This window comes from Eumetopias jubatus, unplaced genomic scaffold (assembly GCF_037043125.1).
Source record: "Eumetopias jubatus isolate StellerSeaLion01/CBP00866 unplaced genomic scaffold, mEumJub1_p1.0 scaffold_15, whole genome shotgun sequence".
In the NCBI taxonomy this organism is placed as follows: domain Eukaryota; kingdom Metazoa; phylum Chordata; class Mammalia; order Carnivora; family Otariidae; genus Eumetopias; species Eumetopias jubatus.
In genome coordinates, this window is record NW_028274821.1 from 72425048 (window position 1) to 72440366 (window position 15319).

Sequence of the window (15319 nt, forward strand, 5' to 3'; positions counted from 1 at the left end):
TAGTGAGAAAAAAATTTAGTACATTCTGAAGTAAGTTTTCAACTGTAATTTCAATATCATTACACGGATATATGAGAAAAATTTCATGATCGTTGAGAAATTATGAAAAAATGTTTAATGTCATAGAATGAGAAATTCAAAATTATTTTCACATTTTATATGTTTATTCAGAAAATGATTCAACTATGGATGATGCATGTTTAGCACTATGAAATCCAATGTTTTAAAATCCTTTTCCCCTGCATTTTTGTTTATTACATTTTTTTTATAGTCCTGAAGAAATTCTCTTATCTGAAGTTTTTCATGCATTTGGGTATTTTGCATGATGTCTAATGTGATCAATAATAAAAGTGGCAGTGAGGCCATAGCTCTAATCATAACCCTCTTGTAACCTAAAAACATTAACTTTCTTTTCTGTGTAGGCAGCTATGAAGTTACCAAATAATGACTGTCCATCTGGAAGGAACTGGTTATCTTTTCCTTGATCAATTATTATGTCTAGCTGAGCACCTGGATAGGACTTCACAAAATGGGTAGCAACTAAGCCTTCCATTTATTTTGATCTGTCCTCAAATATCCACTAAAGGCTTTTTTGTCCAAAAGACAGAGCACTGGATTGCAAATTGGAGCAAATGCTGACACAGATTTGTACTTTCCAGGATTCTTCAAAGCACAAATCAGAGTTTCATGGCCTCCCATGGAGTGGCCAAAAATAGACATCCTGTAGGGGTCCACAGGAAAATGGGCATTTATGAGTTGGGGAAGCTCCTCAGTTACATAAGAATACATTCTGTAATTGTGGCTCCTGGGTGGCTCAGTTGGTTGAGTGTCCAACTCTTGGTTTTGGCTCAGGTCATGATCTCGTGGGTGGTGGGATCGAACCCGGAGTCAGGCTCCATGCTCAGTGGGGAGTCTGCTTGAAGATTCTCTCCCTCTGCCACTGTCTCTCTCTTTCTCTCTCTCTAAGTAAATAAATAATTCTTTTTTAAAAATGTAAGTCTTGTGGTCGTTTTTAAAAATCAGTGCCTATACAGTAAAAATTGGAACCACCGGGCTCATAAGTAATTATTTGGGGACCATTTTCACAAGAGTCCTAATATTACAATTTTATAATTCTGTTTCTGCTAACCACTTCATATTTTTTATTTTCTAGGCTTGAAGTTAGCAGGCTTAACAATTTTTACACTCCTACTCTGCAAGTGTTTATCCATTTTTACGTAAGTGACAAATCAATTCCTGAGTTTTGTTAAGGGCTTTCTATTTTTTGGATAGTGAAGGTCTTATAATAGGGTGGAGAGAGAACATTTGGTTCCTTTTGTGTCCTTCTCATACACATTTTAAAGCAACGGCTTCAGTTTTAGGAAATGCTGGATTTTTTGGAAACATCTGAATGTGAGACTTCCAAATTCTGAGAAAATAAGCAAATAACCAAATAAAATGGCGCTGTAGTGTAATAACTGAACCTTTTAGACTCAAGATTCTAGGTTTTAGAGGAAGGGGCAGATATAAAAATGGCGAGAAAGAGAACTATCAGAAAATGATAAAGAATGTGACAAGGCCATCTTTCAAAAGCAGGAGTAAGATATTTAGCAGATTTTTGAAAAAATAAAATCAGTAATATGTATATTTCTCTCTTGCAAATTAGGGTTATGCTCACCAATCTGAGAGCTCATGTTTGACGGTATAGAGGCTCTGGGTGATCGATACAAGTAAACAAGACCTGATGGGTGACAGCCCATCTGGGCTCTCTGTAAAATGAGAAGGTTCTACTTGACACTGTTTCTTAGTCTAGGGGGGCAGGAGGAGGGCACACAATGCTTCAAGAAGTTTATGAAGGCTATAGATCCTCTCTCCAGAAAAATTCATGATTTGCATGTGATTCCATAGAATCAGATGCCCTGACCATGGCTGATGGATGAGGATGCCTAGAGCCCAAGTGAATCATACACTTCACACAGCCCTTGGCATAGAGTAAGTTCTAGATGTTGGTGATAATGATAACAAATAGCTTCATTTCATGAGGTGAAGAACAAGAAAAAAACCACTTGTTTCATAAACGGAGTTTCATTCAAGCTAGTGATCAGTGAAACTTCCTTCCAGATTCTGACAATAGGCTGTCAACCTGTACTGTCAGCATTTTTTATTTTGAATGGTCATTCTTTCCTGTTTTTAATCAATAATTTTTGGCAACTTGGGAGAAGATCCATTTAAGAACTACTATTTATTTATTAATTCCTTTGTACCAAGCTCTCTGATAAGCAATTAGTCTGCATTAGCTCCTTTAATCCAAACAAATCCTAGTAAGTAAGGTTTACTAATGAAGAAGTTGAGGTTTCCAGTAACTCCAGTGGTCCCACAGACTATTGTGTGGCAGGAGCATCTCCTTTCACAAAGTGAAAACTGTATAGAACACTAATCATTTTTTTTAAATAAATCCACCTTCCTTGGCCCAGGAATTACTGAAAATTTCTTCCAGATTCTAACAACGGTCTGTTAATATTCATCTTCACTGTCTGTTGTTTTGGATTGTCATTATCTCCGGGCTTTCATCAATATATTTTTTAAAGATTTTATTTATTGATTTGACAGAGAGCGAGACAGCAAGAGAGGGAACACAAGCAGGGGGAGTGGGAGAGGGCCAAGCACGGAGCCCGATGCGGGGCTTAATCCCAGGACCCTGGGATCACGACCTGAGCCAAAGGCAGACGCTTAACAACTGAGCCACCCAAGTGCCCCTTTCGTCAATATTTTAATGTGAACTCTGGACAAGGTAAACTAGGAGCTGCTAGCCCTTCAATATACCATTCTGACCAGAACTGTCATTTCCACGGCATAGCTCCAACATTGCCATTTGGCTTCCTTATTAGCTTTGGCTTTCCTCAAGAACTTGCTACCTGGATTATAAACTGAACAATATTCTATGCTCTATACTTGCATACCTTGATTTCCTTTTCATTCATCTTGGTTTCATGCTAAACATGAAATTAGCTAGAACATTCTACTTCAAAGTGTTCATTACGAGGTTGTGAAGAAAAGAACACCATTTTTGTAAAGACTATCATGCTCAACTTTATTTGGTAAGTATTTGCCATTAATGTCAGTAGGTAACAGAAACTGCTCATCCTGTGGTCATCTGCTTTCTCTTTTTAGACTTCTAGGCTCTGCCCTCTCTTTCCACCATTTAAAAGCTTTTCTGATGCATATTCCTCTTTTGGCCTCATATTTTCATACTCTGCACATTATCCTTGAGTGATCTCATCCACTCTCAGATAGTCATGACATGCAAATCTCCAGTCCCAGCCCAGACCTTTTTCCAAACTCTTGACTTGTTTAATCATTAACAACTTGGATCAACCATCCAGTTTTCCATAGGCATCTCAAACTCCACATGTCCAAAATAAAGTTATTATCTTCAACAATCCTTCTACCTCCTGAATCATCCACTTCCCTCCCACCATTCACCCATAAAGAATTAACTTCTGATGTTTCTCACCACCCCATAATTATCACCTGCATTAATTTTCCTTGTGAAACTCAGAATCACCTACATTCATTGATCCATGAATCATTAATTGCTACTTTCTGCATATGTAAGTAGGAAGAGTAACATCCACTTACCCCAGCAGGGTGGGGGGGGATTGCAATTGTTTGAAGGCTCTTTCAAATATATTTGTGTGTGATTAAAATGATGGAATATCTTTGGATGAATTTAAGTACAAAAGGCAAAATATTCCATCCCGGTAAGTTTTTTCCTTTTGGCTTAGAAAATGTTAATATTTTTACTCAAGCCATCTGGGTCTTGGAAATATCATGTGCCTTTGATGACTATATGTGAAAACTATTTTTTGCATCTTTAAAAATTCCTGAAGGAATGCTATTACTAAGTTTGTTTTCCTATTTTTCTGACAACAAATTACAATTAACTTGCAAGTCAAAAGACAAATTTGAAATCTATTTAAGCAGTTCCAAGTCAACCTCACAGATATCAAATGATCTTATTAAAAATATTAATAGCTATAGATAACTCAAGTGTTTCCTTGACTTAATGTCTTTTGTTTGGATGTAATTTTCTTTCATATATAAAAAGTCCTTTAGCACCATCTGCTTCTATAACACTTCGCCATGCTTAAAAAATTTTATTCCCAGACACGGCAGTTTTGAAATTACTCCATCAAAGTTTCTCAAAGAAAATAAACTAGAAAAAGAATTTCCATTCCTCCTAGCTTGTTTCTTAACAAACAGCAGACAAAGACAATGTTTGTTACCCAAGAAACACAGTGCTACATGAATATTTTGTTATAATCGGAAATTTCCCTTCTGATTTTCCCTCTGACCATAAGGCTAACTGGTGCCTGAGGAAACAATATTTTATGTGCTATATGCACAATCTGTGCAATAATATTCCTTTAAGATATGCAGATCTCATTTTACAATCTCAACTAGAAAATGGGGTGAATTTTCACAAAATCTCGTCCATTTTATGGATAAACATTTAACAAATGACTAGATTAAAAAAAAAAATGACTAAATTGCCAAAATAAATTCCCCAAGGGAAGCTGATAGACTGAAGCAGTAACACCAGTAAAAGAAATCCAACAAAGGAAATAGCTCTTCCTCTATGAAACTGAAGCACACTCTTAGAGAAAAATCAGAATTTTCCAGGGCACCTAGGTGGTTCAGTTGGTTAAGCATCCAACTCTTGATTTCAGCTCAGGTCATGGTCTCTGGGTCTTGGGATGGGGCCCTACATCAGGTTCCACGCTCAGCGGGGAGTCTGCTTGAGATTCTCTCTCTCTCCCTCTGCCTCTGCCTCCCACCCCCCGACCCCCCACGCACGCTCTCTCTCTAAAAGAAATAAATAAATCTTTAAAAAAAAAATCAAACTTTTCCAATTCTTGACAGTGGTAGTAGAGGATTAGGCAGCTGAATTTTTCCATGTGTACAACTCCGAGTCAGTGATATTGATTTAGAAATATAAATAAGTGGTATTAGGATAGTGATGTTGAAATTGTTGTAGACAGAATAAGATAGGCCAATTGTCTTCCTAAGGAAGTCCAAGTATGGATGTGAAATTGTTTACAGATCTATTCATCCTTTCAGTCACTATTCACTATACATCAAACACCTGCTATATCTAGATTCTATATTAGTTTCTGGAATGAATCAATAATTCTCTTATAATTTATAATAAAATTTATTCATCATCTTGTAGATGTAAATGGACCTCCATCCTCCAGTATTTTCTACCTGAATCCATTTCCCACAAATGAGCCAGAATTCACTTTGTAAAATTAAAATTAAATTGCATGATAAAGTTCAAACTCCCTAATAATGGTTTACAAAGACCTTGATGGTTTGACTCTTGCTTACCTCTCTCGCTTTGCTGTTCCACCTTGCTCTCTGGCCATAACGAATTACTAACCATTCACAAAACAGGCCTTTGCATGCTGTTTCCCCTAGCCAAATGCTTTTCCTCCTCTCCTTGTCTGACTCTTTTCCCCTGACCTTTTGTTTCTAGGCCTCTCCTTGGCTAAAACTTCTTCAAGAACTAAAGTGTGCACAGGTGAGCCTCTTATGCAGTCAAATGCTCTGCTCCTGAGCTATAGGCACAGGTGAACTTCTTATGCACCACATAACACTCTGGGCCTTATACCTTGTAGCACCTACCACAGCAAGTGATTTACTTGTCTCACTCCTGCTAGACCATATACCCCTCAAGGACAGGCACTGTGCCTTGTTTGCTCTGTAAATCTCATGATGTGAAATGCAGCCTTGGCACATCTTAGTGATAATAACTTGCTAAATGAGTAAGCAGAAAATTGAACTATGCATTCTTCCCATTCATCTTGGTGAGGTCATTTTACAGTGGCAAGCATGTGAGGTAAGGGAACTTATCCTTAGCCTCACTACTTGACTACATGAATTGAGACATCTGGTGGTAAATGCACACACTTAAGCATATTCTCTCCCCCCCCCATACATTTTAGTTCTAATTTATCATGAAAATGTTTCATCCTGAAATCAATAATGCCTGATCTTTCCTACTGAGAATATTAAGTGGCTTCTTCTTGCTTTATGTTTTATGATGGATCAAAATACAAGGCATCTCCAAAATCAACTTATCTTTTTTTTCTTTTTCTTTCTTTCTTTCTTTTTTTTTTTTGAAAGCAGGGTAGAAAGTAAAATGAACTACTCTAGAGAAAGAAATATGCTCTTAGTAGAGAGATGAGAACTCCTTCTGGATAAATTGTTTTGGTCTGCACAGTGTAGCATAAAAAATACCAAACTTCTGCAAAGGTTTTATTTCATTGGTATTTTTTCTTTAAATATTTACTGATATGGATATGGCACCCCAGTGCTACAGCATAATTTTAAGCGATAGTTATAGATCCCAAGATCAAATCTGTAAACTAAATAAACATACATCTACATATATTTGACCGGGAGGAATTAGATCAAAACACTGACAGTTACCTATGGTTGAATTTTATTTTCATTTTCACTCCTCTATATTTTCCTAAGGTTTGACAAAAAGGTCAAAAGAAAACCAATAAACATTTTACACACAGGAATGAACAGAAAAGATAGTAACATTGTTCAAGAGAGAAATTAGTAGATATGGGTGTTCTGTAAGTTTCATCCTATCTTTAAAATTCTATAATTTTGACTTCTCAACTGTACTATGCAAAAATATGTAGATTTTAGTCTATTACTAGACACAGCCGGGATTCAGATAGAAATGTCTGTCTTTCACAATAGAAACAATTCTTTCACAATAGAAACAATTAATGAAATAGTTTACATATGACTTTGGTCATAATAGAAGGTGAATGCCTTGCACTTAGTAGGCACTCATTATGTCTTAAATGAATTTCAATTGGTCAATGAATGTTAAATGACCTTGGTGTTAAAATTCTGTCTCTGCTGCCCTCCAGTGGCTCATGTGCTTAACTCCAAAAGAGAAAATCAAGTGCCTTCCATTCCCAGACCCTTATTTGAGGGGTGTATGAATGTCAGATTTCAGGGCTTGGTATTCCCTTTGGACAGAGTTTTGTATTCAACCTCTGTGATAGTACCTTGGTGGGTCAAGGCCAAATGCATTATCTGTCTCCTTCCACCTGCAAAAAGTCAAACTGAAGCAATAGCAATAGATGCTGTCAAACACTAATTATGTTTATGCTCACACTTCATAGAGATTTTTCATTTGTGTCACCACAAACTTCTAGTAAGAAATTGTGGTGAGGGGCACCTAGGTGGCTCAGTGAGTTAAGTGTCTGACTTCGGCTCAGGTGATGATCTTAAGGTCCTTGGATTAAGCCCTGCGTCTGGCTCCGCGCTCAGCAGGGGAATCTGCTTGTCCCTCCCCCTCTTATTCTGCCTCTCCCCTGGCTAGTGCTCTCTCTGCCTCCTCTCAAATAAATAAATTCTTTAAAAAAAGAGATTGTGGTGATAGTAATAATAATAATTGCAACTCTTTTATTAGAAATAGCTCTGGCCCCTTGTTAAGGGGTGATGGTGTTGTCATGTGCCATTAGGCACAAAAGTTCCCATCAATGGCACATCTTAATGAGCAGCCCAGAACTCTAAACTTACATATCATCTAAGTGTAGTACTGTAGAAAAATGTTAACTCGGCAGCAAATACCATCGGCAAATATCAGCGCTGCCATCGGTGAACACTAGAACTATATTTTGGTATTGCCCTCATCTGTGAGAGTTATACCCTGAGTTCAGTTGGTCGTTAGAGTGGCTGCAGGAGGAAACCTAGTTTCCAGAACATTTAGTTTCAGTTTTTTTGACACTGGCTATGATCTACTCTGAGACATCCTGTACTTCAGGCCCCTCCTGTGGTTTTAGACGATCATCTCCAAATAAGTTATCTTCTACATGACTTCCTTTTTTTTTTTTAAGATTTATTTATTTTAGAGAAAGAGAGAGCAAGAGAGTGTGGGGCGGGGGCAGAAGGAAGGAGAGAATCCAAAGCAGACTCTCCACTGAGCCAGAGCCCCAAACATGGGGCTCAATCCCAGGACCCTGAGACAATGACTTGAGCCTAAATCAAGAGTCAGACGCTTAACCGACTGAGCCACCCAGGTGCCCCTACATGACTTTTTAGTGTTTATCTTCCCCTGTTATTATAGTTCTTCTGGAATACCCTTTTAGTGTTAACCAAGGAATCTCTCAATTCCTTGCTCATCTGCCACCACCATACCTCCGGGTGAGGTGATTACTTCTATCTTTTTGCTCATCTGCAATCTATCTTTTTGAATTATAATCTCTATTTTATTTGTCTCTTATTTTTCTATCTCTTAAAATTTTTTTCCTTTTTGGTAGTATGGAAGTATGAGGTATTACCCTTCATATTAAAGAGTATTTGTGTTTTCCTTATTCTCAGATTATGAGAATTTTGTGTATTGTATTGATGTTTCCATAAGCTCTTGGGTTTAGTTAGCAAATGTATCATTTTGTGCTTTTTTACTTCACAGTAATTTTGTGACTTGTTTTCAATTACAGTATCAGGAATATTAGAACATTTATTTTTACAACTAATCTTAGAATAATTTTCTCACAAAAGCCTTTTTTTATAATACTCAAGCATTTTAAAAAATAAATGTCCAATAAGAGATGTATGATACAAACTGCACCGTCATAAAATGTAATAATATTTAGGAATTAAAATCATGTGTTTTCTTAGGAATTAAAATTGTTTCTTTAAAATATTCATTTGCTTGTTACAAATCCATAAAATATCAAGTAAAAGTTAAAAATTGTATGGCATTGCCAAGATGTCCATCGACAGATGAATGGATAAAGAAGAGGTGGTATATATACACAATGGAATATTATGCAGCCATCAAAAGGAATGAGATCTTGCCATCTGCAACAACATGGATGGAACTGCAGGGTGTTATGCTGAGTAAAATAAGTCAATCAGAGAAAGACATGTATCATATGACCTCACTGATATGAGGAATTCTTAATCTCAGGAAACTGGGGGTTGCTGGAGTGGGGGTGGGGAGGGAGGGATGGGGTGGCTGGGTGATAGACATTGGGGAGGTTATGTGCTATGGTGAGCGCTGTGAATTGTGCAAGACTGTTGAATTACAGATCTGTACCTCTGAAACAAATAATGCAATATATGTTAAGAAAAAAAAAGAAGATAGCAGGAGGGGAAGAATGAAGGGAGGGAAATCAGAGGGGGAGACCAACCATGAGAGACGATGGACTCTGAGAAACAAACTGAGGGTTCTAGAGGGGAGGGGGCTGGGGGGATGGGTTAGCCTGGTGATGGGTATTAAAGAGGGCACGTTCTGCGTGGAGCACTGGGTGTTATACTCAAACAATGAATCATGGAACACTACATCAAAAACTAATGATGTAATGTATGGTGATTAACATAACAATAAAAAATTAAAGAAAAAAATTGTATGGCATTGTGGCAGTTAAAAAATAAAAACAATAAGTATAAACAGTATTTTCCCCATTTTTAGAAATTAAGGTGCATGCATGTATTCTGTGTATGTTTATGTGTTGTGTGTATGCACACACATCTGAAGGAATATACTCTAAGCTACCAACAGTGACTTTATCTGTGTCACAGTTGTCATTATCTGACTCTGTAACCAAGAACTATCCCAACTCTCATTATTCTTCATGAGGTTTTTAACCTACTCCAATTGTGCCTTAAACTTCAGCATATATTTTCATACAATTTCCTAAACATTTCAAAAAATTATATTGTAATGCAATAAAACCTAACACATTATAGTACCATCTCTATTCCATCTGTTCCAATCCATTACTAGCAGAATATATTTGAGATTAGAACATTAAGGTAATTCCTTTGACCAATGGGCATTATTGAGTAAGGGAGAAATTCAGAAGTGGAAATGCACTGCACTTGAGAAGCAAAGACATCAAGCTTGGTTTGCAAGTTTAAAATGATAAATTAAGAAGACATTTTTCCTTAAGAACTTAAGGAGAGACACACACAAAAGGAAAAATTAAGGACTGGACCATGGTATGCTTTTCATTCTTGTTGCAACAAAGGTGAACCATGAACACAATTAGAATTTGTTTTAAAACACCAATTTGTAGTACTTAGTTATGGCAGCCCTAGAAAACAAATACAATTTTCTTAGGAAATTATCCATTTTCTCAAGGTCTTAAAATTGTATTTGTATAGACATCTATAAAGCAGTCCCTTGATTTTTATTTTTTTTTAAAGATTTTGTTTATTTATTTGACAGAGAGAGAGAAACAGCGAGAGAGGGAACACAAGCAGGGGGAGTGGGAGAGGGAGAAGCAGGCTTCCCGCTGAGCAGGGAGCCCGATGCGGGGCTCGATCCCAGGACCCTGAGATCATGACCTGAGCCGAAGGCAGTCACTTAACCAACTGAGCCACCCAGGTGCCCCAGTCCCTTGATTTTTAAATGCTTTCTGCTTCAGTTTGTTTCCACTCAATTTCTCATTTTGTATTTTTTTAACTTCCTTTTTTCTTGATTAAATTAGTATTTTGTCTACTATTTTATTTTGCTGCAAAATGGGAGTTTTATTTATGAATTAGATCTACTGTTTTCTCTTCTGAACCTCAGCAATTCCTCATTTTATCTTTATTACTTCCCTGCTTATTTCTTTCTTTGGTTTGTATTATTTATCTTTATTATTTTTGTTTGTTTTTTTCCCTTGTATTTTGATCTGGGAATTTGATTCATTTATTTTCACTCTTTCATTTTTACTCATAAAAATGTTTAAGGCTATGAAGTTTCCTCTGATCAGTACTTTAAATATATCCAGTGGATTCCAATACATAGTGTTTTCATTATCATTAGTTTTCAAAAATTCTGTAATTTCAGTTTGTATTCCCCCATCATCTATTAAGCAAGAGTTGTTGAACAGAAAGCTTTTAAATTTCCAGTTAGACTTCTGTTGTCAGTAATTTTTATTTTTTGGCTTTGTGATAAGATAATGCATATTTGTACTTCATGGTCCTGATTGACACTTTCCTCATGACATATGATCAATTTTTGTGACTGCCATGTGCATTTGAGGAGGTACACTCTATTATCAGAGTTTGAAGCTTTATATATCCTTGAGATCTTTTTTCTTTTTTTTAAGATTTTATTTATTTGTCAGAGAGAGCAAGAGCACATGAGCACAAGCAGGGGGAGCAGCAGGCAGAGGGAGAGGGAGAAGCAGACTCCCCGCTGAGCAGGGAGCCTGATGGGGGACTCAATCCCAGGACCCTGGGATCATGACCTGAGCCGAAGCCAGGTGCTTAACTGACTGAGCCACCCAGGCATCCCTTCCTTGAGATCTTATTATCAGTTTGGTATTCATTGTCTCAAGTCTATCATATTATTTTATAATTACAATATATATTTGCTGAGTTCTTTTTATATGCATTGTATCTTTTCTTCACTCTTTTACCTTTTAAAATATCTTTTGCTATTTAGAAAGTTCTAGTGTTATCATCTCCTTATATCTTTTTTAAATGCTTTTAGTCCTCTCTTCTTTAACCTTTTACTCAATATTTTATTAGTTTTTTCTGATATCCATTTACTCTCCCCTATTCCCTATATTAAAAAAAGAATGAAATTATTCTACCTTCCTCTTTTGCTGTCCCGTCTCCTCTCATATTTTAGTTGCATTGTTTATATTCATCCAAGAATAATTTATAATATATAGCATACAACATATTCTTCTACCATCCTTGTCCTCATTTTTGTTTTGGTATCACTTAGATCTACAACCGAATGTATTAAATGTGTGCCATTAGCCTTTTTTTATTGAACTTTCACCAGTCACATCTTTGGTTAGAAGAAGCTCTTGCTCTAGTAGATTTCTCAAGAAAGCCTGTTGAATATAGAATGTCCTACTCTCTAGCATATTAGCACCAATATGTGAAAGACAGCTTGCCTTTATACAATTCTTAGTTCACACCTCCTTTCTTTGAGCTGTTTGAAAATGCTGCCTTCCTTTATATATGTTTCTCTAAGAAATTTGATGCTGGTCTAATTATCTTATTCTTATAACTTCTTTGATTTTTTTTTAACCTGGTGGCCTTGAGACTCTTTTTCCTCATTTTTAAAGTCTAATAGTTTTAGACTCATAGGTCTAATAGGGTGTATCGCCACATTTATCAATGTGGGTCAATTTTTTCTTTGTATCTGGTGGGTCCTTTCAATATGTAAATACAGGTCTGGTTTGTTTCCAGAAAGTCTACTTAGATTATACTTTTAAGTATTAGTTCTGTTGTATTGTTTAATTTTTCCTCCTTCTGAAACTGCAATTATACGTAGGTTAGTTCTTCTTTGCTTGAATACTGTCTCAATCACTTTTCTTTGGCCTTTAAAAAATGTCTTCATTTTTCATTTCCATCGTTGTTTTCTTACTATCATTCATTGCACTTTATTAAATGTTCACTCATATCTTTTCTTCCTTGGGTACTCCATAATTTAGTCTTTATTTTTTATATGATTCCCCTCCCTCTCCAGTTCAATCAACTCCCATCTCAATTCTTCTTACTCCTGGATTTTTGATGCAACCTGTTTTTTTGTTTTGTTTTGCTTTTATTCCCAAATGTTGGTGTCAGAATTTTTAATTCTGCTTGGAATATTCTGTTATAATCTCCTTCTGCTTTGCTTTTCTTTTGTTTGAGGAAAAGTTCATCAAGTAAAGTCTATTTTCTTTTAAAAGTAATTTGTACAAAGACTGTGTACCTGCTTGGGGTAGTTTATGAGATTCTTTTTTTTTTTTAAAGATTTTATTTTTAAGTCATCACTATACACAACATGGGGTTCGAACTCACAACCCCGAGATCAAGAGTCACGTGCTACACTGACTGAGCCAGCCAGCCACCCCTTATGAGATTCTTAATTCAAAAACACCTTCTTCTGTCAGTATAGCAAAGTATAATTTCTTTCGAGATGGTGCTTGTTTTTCTGTAAGAAGTAAAAAAAAAAAAATGTGTGCTCTTTGACATTTTTATTTCCTTTTGTCTTCCAGGATCTTAAACTTCCCTCTTTTGCTGCTTCTTCTCATTCACTATGAATTTTCCAAGACAGGATACTCTCAACTTTTTAAGCCTTATCTCACCCCAAAATTTACTCTTTTCCAATTGCTTCCTTACATCCTCTGTACATTTTTAAGCCCCTTTCATGAGATCACTACTCTTCTTCAGTATTTTTACACTTAGGGTTGATTTTCTTTGGAAGCGATTTTTAGATCAATCTTAGGTCCACTGACAGTTAGTTCCCTTTTTCTCTCATGCAGCTTTTAATGGACTGCTATTGATCTCAAATAACACTTCTGTCAGGAGTATGAGATAGAGTTCACTGGCTTTTTGTTTTTATTTTTCTAATTTTACACATAATTTAGACTTTGGATTTCTACTACAAAAGTTTCGCATTGTTTTATTTGTTCTTATTGCTCTTTTTTAAAAAGAGGCTTTAAAGAGCTTTAAAGACTTTTTTTAAAGATGCCTTTGCTTTGGGCTCTCCAGATTCCACCAATTTTAAGTGGTGGGTTTTAATATATTGTCATCAACTTGATTAAAAGTAACTTTGAAAATAATGTGTTTTTTAAAGCAAAAACATCCCACAATTTCTTTTGAGATGCCAGAATCGCTACCAAGCATCTTTGAGATATCAAGGGTACATGGGACAGTTGCATATTTCCCATCGCAAGTGGGAAAATACTGTTGAAGTTTTCTCAACAGGAAAGATGGATTAGGTAAGATAATTATAGCAATTTTGATGTTGAGCCTCGATGGTGTTACTGGATGGTTATTAAAAAAGGTAGTGTGCAACTGCTAAGATGAAGCATTAGTTGAATATGGGTTTGTTGTGAAAAAGTACTATCAGGTTATCTAGACTCCTTTTTTTTTTTTTTGACAGGATGGACAGACTTGGGCATTACTATAAATGCAATGTATCCAAAGTGGAAATACATTTGACAGATCTTTTATTAAATCTTTTGGACAAATTAGGAAAATGTACACTGTTTCTTATTGTTTCCTATAGGCTATTAGACTTATCTTTGTGACACTCATTCCTTCATATTAAAGAGGTCCATCAACACATTCTTTTTCACTAGCATTATCCTAAACAATTTTCCCTTATTTATTCTTTATTTTTACCCCAACTTCTGACTGATTCATTTTCCCATTTATGACTTTGACTTGAGCCTTGGAATTCATTACAATTTGCTGGCTAATAGCTATATTTGGCTAGACTTCCTATTCTCTTGGATTACTTCTATGAAAAGGGATGGCTATAACTTGAAGATGGTAGAGCTTTAATGTAAAACAAAGGGATAAAAGAATGATAGAGTCCATATTTCAGATTTGAAAACAATTTTAATGGCACCATACATACGTTAAGTTAAATGAATTTCACAAGATTTCTTCTTATATGTTCCTCTTTTTTCTTATATATGTTATAATGTTTGATTCTGATAATTATTGACTTTCTTATGTTCTCAAATTTTTTGTTCTGAGGAAACACTCCCAACACTCCCAGCAGATGGCACTGCTAACTTGAAGAACCAATTTCTAGATGCATTAAAAATTGGAGACATGACTTCTTAAAACTATTAACAGACACTATTTTTTCATCACACATGTGTATTGCAAGATAATGAGAAAATAAAGTTAAGCAGATGGAAGAAATTTAAAATCATCCATAATTACAGATAAAATCACTATGAACATTTTAGTGCATAGCCATGTTTTATATTCACATATTTAACAAAAATGGAATATATCCTATAAGAGTTTAGTAAGCAGCTTTTTAAAATGAACCATGTATTATAAGCAAATTACCATGTCAAATTTCAACAACAAAATTTTTTTATGGCTGTAACTGTATCATAATTTAGTTAACCAATAACATGTTATCTGAAATTTGGGTTAATTCCAATTTCTTATTCTCATAAATAACACTGTCATGAACATCCTAGTGCCTAATTCCTTACTTATAGGGTCACATACTTAATTGTCTCCACAGGACAAATTCCTAGAAGAGAAACTTCTGTTTTAAAATATATCTATATTTTTAAAGTATTATTTTTAAATTGGTCCCAAGAAAGGAAATACTAATTTACATTCTTTTTTCCCTTTGATTTATAAACACTGTATATTAAAGTATCATTTGCTTCAAAATAAGTACAAAGTATAACTTTTAAAAAATTCTCTTTCATTAAATATTTTAAAACTTTTTATAGGTTTATGACCTACTTGATTTTTGTGAATTTCATAGAATTCATGTCTTTTACCCCTTTTGAAAAACAGACTACTTCATGATTTCTCTACTTATTTT

General features: G+C 35.4%; 1 pseudogene; it reads right to left on the reverse strand.

Annotated features, from left to right (window-relative positions):
* Positions 1-301: 301 nt before the first annotated feature.
* Positions 302-15319, reverse strand: part of LOC114213478 (S-formylglutathione hydrolase-like) — a 37642-nt pseudogene continuing 22624 nt past the window's right edge.